Below are 9403 nucleotides of genomic sequence, written 5' to 3'. Positions count from 1 at the left end.
TGTCAACATCCTTTCTTACCCCCTACCCCCAGCATTCCGCACCCCCAACCGTAGCACAAATACTGAACCCTCCACACTTCACCAGCTCTGATAAAGAGGAACCTAGAGTCGAAACATGATCTTGCTCTCTCTCCATGGATGCTGCCTGACCCGCTGTGAATGTTATACCAGGCCTCTGATATACTGGGACTTGAAGGATCAGAGCTTCAGCGTGGTCAAAATGTCAGTTTGAACTTAATTTTTTTAAAAAAGAAGAATTTTACGAAACCCAACGTTGAACCAGTTGCACATGGCTACCCATGGATTGGCTCTAACCAGTTGCAAACCTGGGAAGGTCTTCATTAGATATTGCAGCTTGGGATTGTCGTTGCAGTGGTGCGGTGTAGAATTACCAGGTAGAAATCCCTGTAAAATTGAAACTGCGGAAAGTGCCTGGGAACTGGTGGCATTTACCTGGCAGTTTAAAAAAATATCCCTACTTCTGAGTTAGAGACAGAGACTTGAGTAGATTCTCGTCTCTTCCCAAAACTCATCACACTTTTTATTTTACAAGTACAGATCCTTGGAGCCAAGCAAATGGTCCCTCATTTGCTGAGTTTTAAGGTGATCAGGCCCCCGCAGGAGGTGACATACCAGGTGAAGAGTCACTTAGACTTGAAACATTAGCTTTCTCTATCTCCATGGATGCTGCCTGACCCGCTATCATCTCTCCAGCATTTATTGTTTTCAGTTCAGATTCCAGCATCTGCAGTAATTTGCTCCCACACCTGGGCAGTGTGCAGCACAGTTTATGTCTCATCACAGTGCATAAGGGAATTGTGGCTGAGGGGCCAGCACTGGAGATTGGCAGCACAAGCTTGTCCTGAACCTGTTCAGTGACGAGCAATCATCAATCTCTCATTAGTATTTAATCGTTCACACTCATCACTGAACCCCCACCCCATATCCGACCACCTGACAGCATCCCCCTGACACACGCTGACTTCTCCATGTCTCCCAACATACCCCATGGACACCCAATTTCCCCCCCTGCACCCGCAAAATAAACACAATGCCCCCATGGACACCCAATTCTTAATTCTGGAACTAACACACAACTCCTAAATCCTCCCCATCCAATACACCTTGCCCGTCAGCCCCCACATTCCCATTCAACCCAATACAGGGTTGAACTGCACATCCAACATAGACCATCACCAGTTTCCCTGTCCCCTAACCACCTTAGCTCTCGCTACACTGCTAGCATATCATCTCAGCTCCTTACCTACCTTACCACCATATTTATCTACCACTTTGATGATCAGCCCATTAACACTCTACTCACCCATCACCTTTTCCACTCTACCAGCCTACAGTTCTGCCAACTGCCACCTTTGCACCCTACCCACCTGTCATCATATCACCCTGCCATTCTACCTACCAATCACCTTATCATGCCAATCTATGACTCTGCTGCTCTACCTTGCTACCACCCTCCTGCACCTCACATTTCCCACCCTTCTCTTTTTCCCATATTACCTCACCTTGCTAACTCCCTTGGGTATTCTCCACTAACATCTTAACAAACTGAACAACCCCAAGCCAAGTCAAGAGGTAGTCTTTTGTACAAAGCACCCAGATTCTCCTTATTTTTGGCAGGACCTTTTCTCCCAGCCATACCAGGGTGAACTTTGGTGTTATTTAAAAATAGTGTTAGACCTCACAGGGGTAGTACATGAGAAACCAAACCCAGCAATTCCCAGAGTTGTTAGTAAAGTTAAAGATTTTATAAAAGTACCTGAAATTTCCCAATTTACCTGCCTAACCTTACAAAGACTAATCAGCTACTTGTTGCTGGTCACATCTCCCTTTTGTACTGGCTCCAACTTATCTGCAGTAATCTCCTGTCCTGTCAAAATGAACGACAGTGTAAACAACATTTACAATGCCAAGTAACTTGATTTTAGAAAGTGCAGTGCTTCTTTCCACAATCCTTGGTTTATAAAACAGCCCTTTTCCCATTTCAGTCCACAATCAAAAATACAGAAAAAGGAAAAAAATACAGTATTTACAGAAGTTCCCTCACTCAGTGTCAGAAACCTCATCTCTACAAACTGGGAATCAATCCTTAACAGCATCTTGCTTGATGATTTACCCAAAAATAGTTGTCTTTTTCTGCTTTGCATTAATCATCTGTCGTGCATCTTGCTTCCAGATCTGTCTGACTGACTCTTTAAGAGTCTGTTTACCACAGGATCACCTACCTTCTCCATTGTATTGTCATACAATTTGTCATACATATTGTCATACATTGATCATAACTTAAGATCACTGATAAACACTTCAAACTTTCAGTTCTAGCATGTTTTTAAAAAGAGGACCCGTATAACCATGCAAATGACTACAGATGTAAATTCAGTAGGGTCTGGAGCGAGAACCCCTGGAATGTCACACCTCATAAGGTGTCAAGCATCAAAGGGATGAACTTAAAAAGGAGAAAATGCAATATAAATTGATATGTAATCTTCTTGGAGTTATCTCTGACTGTGAATGTGATCGAAGCAAAGAAACAGCTTCTAGGCAAGCATTTTTTTTTGCCCTTTTAAAAATATACAAGAATGAGTTAAAAAGCCAGCTCAACCCTGGTCTTTGGGTGCTAGTGGAAGAAGATGTGCTAGTGAGCTGAGGTGCTTTTGTGTGTCACTGGACTGAGGTATTCATGTGTTCTAGACTGGATTTTTTCTGAAGAAGGGTCCTGACTCGAAACGTCAGCTTTCCTGCTCCTCTGATGCTGCCTGGCCTGCTGTGTTCTCCAGCTCCACACCTTGAAACTTCAAACAGTAATGTGCTATGAAGGTCACAGCTGAAGAATCACCTACAGCATTACAGATAAAGGAATCTCTGCCTCTTATGTACTTGTAGCCAGTAGCCAGTTAATGGAAACAGGGCAAAAAAGGACTTTCTGAATTCTGCCAGCGAGTCACTGTCAAAAGGAAGGAGGACAAAAGAATTTCAATTCATCTGCAAAGCCAAGAACGCAAAATCAACCATTCAACTATCAACATTCCACAATGTACTTTAAACAAAGAACCCTTTGAGACTGCTCGGTATACCTTTTAACTATTTTTTAAAAACTAATTTCTCATTTCTAATCTGTGTGTGGTGTATTACTATTTCTTCACATGTTTAGTTACGAATAAACTCTGTTTTGTTAACTCAAGAAAACTTGGTTAAATTGGCTCATTTGGTCTTGGAGAATGGCATCCACAAGGGAGGGATCCTTTTATTTTAAATTAACTTTGTTGCAACCAATCCAAGATGTGGTTGAATAAAGAACCAGTATCATTTATCCCTCCTCACTCGGAAGCTGACTGATTCAGGATATCCTATTTGGGACTATGATAACTTGTCCAGGGTCGGGTCATAACAGAATATTAAAACTTGCATTTTTTACTTTCAATATGTTTTGACTGGGCCACTGTTCCCATGACAACCAAGTCACATGGGCTTGTCTCCAAGCACAATTCTTAGCTATTCAAACCCCCCCGTAACTACTTCATTCGACTTTAAATTAAAATAGACAGTTTACAACATAAAGTCCAATAGTCCTAACAATTGTCCTGTCAAATTTCACTAACCCGGTGCCGTTAGCTCATACTGCTTGAGATCTCATTCAATCAACTACCTTCACTAACTTGTACATTCATCTTATGCTACTACATAAAATTAGGTCACCACTTAATCATCCTGTCTACTTTAAATAAGATGACAATGCAAGGTGCTTTAAATACTGCTGTCCTTACAATAATGCCCAGTGTAATTATTCTGTTAAACAAGAATTTGTGATTCATGCCAATGGCAGTGAATTCCAACCCTTTACAGTCCATTTGTATTGTAATTTTGCCATCACAGGGTTGCTGCTACTTTCTTGTTTCAAAGGCTGGTGTGAATACATTGCAGTTAATTTTGAGATATTTAGCTTCATTGTATGTATAGACATCTCCAATTTGGGAAGGAAAATAGTTCTAAATCAAAAATGTCCAAAACAAAGTGTAAGCAAGAAAGATGTATTAGTACAGTGTCTTTCATTAGCTCTGGATGTTTCCAATAGTTTACAGCCAATAAAGCACTTTTGAAGTGCAGTCATAATTCTAGTATAGATTTTTTTATCTCCCTCACCATTATCAATCCTAGTGTAGTTAAAAAGTAGTCTGGATCAGCTAATTATCACAAGCAACAACAACATAAGTTACCAGACCATGTATTTTAGATGCTGACTAAGGACAAATATTGTTCACAAAAGAGGAGAGGGCCCCTTCTCTTTGAAATACTGTAGAATCATTTGCATATAACTCGAGTGGGCAAATAGGCATTAGTTTAACATCTCCAAAAGACAGAATCTTTTACTGTATAGCACAGAATTACCAGCTTGGATAACATAGTCATGTCTTGTTATAGGACTTGAATCCAAACTATCTTGCACCACGACTGATGTCTCTTCCCTAGCCATCTGGAAAATGCAGCTTACTGGAGGATTTGGAAGGAATTATTCCATAGTGCATTTTTAATAAGTTTTCTCACTAACTTATTTGGTCATTTGCAGCAAGATGATAGGAACAGCACAGAATCAGGGGTGTGAGGCTAGTATAAGTTTTGGAGTTTGTAAGTTTCTTAGAGGGCTTGATAGGATAAAAGTAGAGAGGTTGTTTCCCCTTGTGGGAGAGTCTAGGACATGATCTCAGAAAGGGGTTGGCTGTTTAAGACAAGGGATGAGGAGAATTTCTTTTCTCAGAAAGTAGTAAATCCATGCAATTTTTTTACCATAGAAGGCTTTTGAGCTAGGTTATATGAATACACAAGGCTGGGATAGACTTTTAAGTAGTAAGGAGATCGAGGGTTATGAGGAAGAGGTAACATGGTGGAATTGAGGATTGTCAGATCAGCCATGATCTCAGTGAATGGTGGAACAGATTTGATGGGCTGAATGGTGTACTTCTTTTTCTGTGTCTTGTGGTCTTATATCCATGCTCATTTAATTGTAACCTCTTGAACATCCCTAGTTTTAATCACTTCAGTTGTTGTGAGTCAAAGACCTGGAACTCATTTCCTAAAACCCTCCTTCAAGTTCTCCTTTAAGGCACACTTGAAACCTACCTCACTGGCAAAACTTTTGGTCATCTTCCCTAATATCTTCTCACATGGTTTGGTGTCATACTTTGTTTTCTTAATTCTTTCATGGGATATGAGCATCACTAGTAAGCCCAGCATTTGTTGCTTACCCCTATGTTTCTCTTGAGAAGGCCTTGGTTTGAGCCTTTTGAACCACTGCTGTCTATGTGATGACCCAGCAACAGTGAAGGTGTGCTGGTATAATTCAAACTTAGGATCCACAGGACTGTATGGAGGCATGTTCAAGGACTATGACTAGCAACAGTGGTGACAAAGTTCCATTCAGGTCAGGATGGTTTGTAGCTTGGAGGGGAACATGCAGGTGGTGGTATTCTCTTGGGTCTTTTGGCATTTTACTTCTAAGTGGTAGAGATTGCAGGTTTCAAAGTGGTGAGGAAGGAGCCTTGCTACACTTTTGATTTCCTCCAAATGTAATATATATTAAAAATTTATTTGCCATTTTTGTGTGCTTTTTCCCTGAAATGTTATATATACTACACTATGTCTTGAATATGCAGTACAGATTGTGCTCACTGCCTCAGGTAGTGGAGGAAGTGAATATTTAAGTTGGTAAATGGAGTGCCAATCAAGTGGGCTGCATTTCCCTGAATTGTGTCAATTTTGTTGAGCTTTTTGAGTCTTGTTGGAGGCCTGCTCATCCAACTGAGTGGAGGCTATTCTGTCATCATCCTGATTTATCAGTGTTGGACAAGCTTTGAGGATTCAACAGCTAAGTTACTTGTGCAGATGTCCCAGTCTCTGGCATGCTCTTGTGGTAAAGTGTGCTGGTCCAGATAAGTTTCTGGCCAATGGTAATCTGCAGGATGTTGATAGTGTGGGGTTCAGCGATGGTAGTGTCATTAAGTATAAAGGGGAGACAGTTAGATTTTCTTACATTGGAGATTATTCTCACCTGGCACTTGTGTGGCATGAATGTTACTTGCGAATTGTTAATCCAATCCTGAATGCTGTTCAGGTTTTGCTGAATATGGATTTGGGTTGCTTCAGTGGTTGAGGAGTTATAAATGCTACTGAATACTGAAATCTTTAGCAAACATCCTCACTCTTCTTCAGTGCAGTACCTTGGGAAGTTTAGTTATGTAAAAAGGATATATACGTAGAATTTGTTGGAGTATTGGTTTTGAAAGACTTTTCAGTTCTGTAGTCGAGGAAAATATTTTTGCTTTTTCCATTGCTTTCATAGCTTGTCTCTCATTAATCAGGTCAGCAGTCTGCTTTCTGTACAGCCTCTTAGTTACAGTGACAAATGACATCTTGTGTGACTAACTGGGGCTTTTAACTCTGATATGTGATTAATGTGATATTGACATTTGGCTCGATCAAACTTTCTTCAGCTGCATATTGTAATGTTTAACTTTTAACTTTATTCCTTTATTTTTCAACTTTATACTAAGAGGGACAGTGATGCTTAACGTTTAACTTTGTTTCTTTATTTTTCTACTTTGTACCTAAGATTTTGTACCTAGGTACCTTTGTATCTAAAATGGCACCGGGAATGGCAATATTGTACACTTTACACTGCACTCATGTACTTCTGCACTTGAGTACATGTGACAATAAATTCTGATTCTGTTGACAACGTTTGAGGTTATCTAGTTTATTTCCATATAGGGCTCCAAGCCTTTGGCTTTGAATATATCAGTTTCGCTAGCTGTTGCCTCAGGCTGAGTTGGGTTGCAAAATGTTAACATCCTGTTCAAAATAGCTTCCTCATCCAGCACCCCACACCTCCCATTTCAAATACCAAAATCACTCTCTTCCAGCTCTGAAACCATGACCACCTCTGTCTTTAGCTCCCTGCTTTAGATTGACACCGTGGCATAATACAGTACTTTCTTTTTGCCCAAGTTCCATTATAGTACTTAGGCAAAAGCTGACTGGCATTGTAATATTGAAAGAATACTCTAGTTTCTGCTCATTTCGTCTGTCCAGGTTGATGTAAAGTGTCTTGTGATGTTATTTGATAATGAGCAGCGAGTTTTACTGATGTTCATGGCAAATTCAACTTTGTATTTCAACATTATCCCAACACATGCTTCAGAAGCAATCGTTGATCATGAAGTACTTCTTGAATCCTGTGGACATGAAGGACACTACCTGAATGCTGTTCTTTATTCCTAAATGTTACCTTTCTCTTTTAGTTAAAAATGTGGCTATTGTACAGTGTAAATAAGTATCAGCTTCCATATGAGGCAAAGTATTAACGTAACAATAAATGTTCAGGTTTAAAACAGGAGGTTGTCAAATATTTTTATTCATGATGCAGATCAGCATTTACCTGCTTCACCAAGGAGGAGGCTGACAGAGGCATAGTACTGATTCAGCTGTGAGTATGACTTCGACTGAATTTTGCTTAAAGGGCCAGAGCCTCAAAGCAAGATTTTCCTCAGGCATTTGTGAAAAACATGAATGTAATTTGTTGCCATTGGAGAGAAGATACATGAAGCACATAGTAAAATGATTGACAAGCTGATATTTTCTCTTATTAATCCTATTAATGGAAATATTAATTGATGTTTTTGTGGCAGCATTCAAAGAAACTGATAAACTCTGTGGGCAGTTGTGTGGACGATGCTCTGGATGGACTCATAGCCTGCAATGTTGGAATCCAGCTGCTGCAGGGACACCGTGTAGTAATCAGGTCTGACCTGAAGAACGTCAGAGGCAAAGTGGCCGTGCTGTCAGGAGGAGGATCTGGACATGAGCCTGCTCATGCAGGTAATTATACTCAAACTTTGTTTCAGAGAATTTCTGGCAGATTTTGAACCCTTTCTTTGGCTGATTATAGATCTGGATACAGGATAGAGCATTCTGGTTGGTTCAAAGGTTAATACATTGACCAAATATAAGCTATTGGTCTCAATCTCCCTCTTAGAGTCTGAAAGAATAAGAGAGCCTCCTCTTGGTCTAATTTCTGATAGAATATGGGCAGAAAGAATAGAGGATGGGAGTTCATTGGTATCGAGAGTTGGTGGAGTAAAGATCTGGATATGGATCTTAAAAGCAGACACACTAAAACAGGTAAAGGTTGGCAATATCGCAGATATGCTTGTAGGTGACCATTGTGAAACTGATGATATGAGGTTGGGAAGTTGACTCACAGTCATATCGGATCCTGAATTTATGAATAGTCGTTCAATTTTTTTTTCTCCTTCCCCCTTATGATCACTCATTATCATAAGGGGGAAGTGATATTCCAGTGGTCTTATCACTGGATCTATCAATCCAGGGACGCAAGTAATGTTCTGAGGATCCAGGTTTGAATCCCACCATGGCCATGGTGGAATTGGAACTCAATAAAAAGTCCTGGATTTAAGACTCTAATGATGTCCATGAAACCATCTCTGATTGTTGTGAAAAACCCATCTGATTCACTAATGTCCCTCAGGGAAGGAAACTGCTATCCTTACCTGGTCTAGACTACATGTTATTCCAGATGACACAGTAATGTGGTTGACTATTAACTGTCGTCTGGGATAGAGCAATAATTGCTGGCCTAAGCAGTAACGCCCTCATGCCATGAATGAATAAAACAAAACTCGTAGGACATGGGCATTGCTGGCTGACCAGGATTTTATTGCCCGTTCTTAGTTGCCCTTGAGAAAGTTGTGAGCTGCCTTCTTAAACTGCTGCAGTCTACATGCTGTAGGTTGACCCACAACATCCTTAGGGAGGAAATTCCAGGATCTTGACCCAGTGACAGAGAAGGAGCTTGTGATTGTCTCGGGAGAGTGGGGTTAGAATTCATGGTAAGTTCAATCACTAGTGAGATTTGGAATTATAGTGAATGTTAAGAGTCTCATTCAGAGCTGGCTATCTAACATAGGGCCTGGCCATGTAGCCAGGAGAGGTGTGGAAAGAGAGAAGTGGGTTTCATGTGCGAGGTGATTCAAAGTATTTGGATAAGGAACAATGATAGATTATTGCAGGACTTTAGACGCGCAAGATGGAAGCAGAAGCTCAAACTGGAGTTGCCTCGGCTGTGACTGGATTGATAAAAATGAGCCCGGATAACAAAGGGAAGGCTGATAATATCGTCAAATGTGCCAGAGGCCGCCAAAATTGAGAGATATTGATAGTCACAGAGGGAGCCATTTTATGGCTTTATTTAGGGCCACCTCAGTGTTGTAGTAGGAGAAGTTGTGGGGCTCCAGCTAAAACAGAGACCATCAATAGATGATCATCATTGTAGCGAAAGAGGACGCTGATCCTTTCAAACTTGTTGATATTGAAA

Source organism: Rhincodon typus, chromosome 17, assembly GCF_021869965.1.
Source record: "Rhincodon typus isolate 14 chromosome 17, sRhiTyp1.1, whole genome shotgun sequence".
Taxonomy (NCBI): Eukaryota; Metazoa; Chordata; class Chondrichthyes; order Orectolobiformes; family Rhincodontidae; genus Rhincodon; species Rhincodon typus.
The sequence above is the reverse complement of the archived record's forward strand: the minus strand, read 5'-3'. Positions refer to the sequence as shown.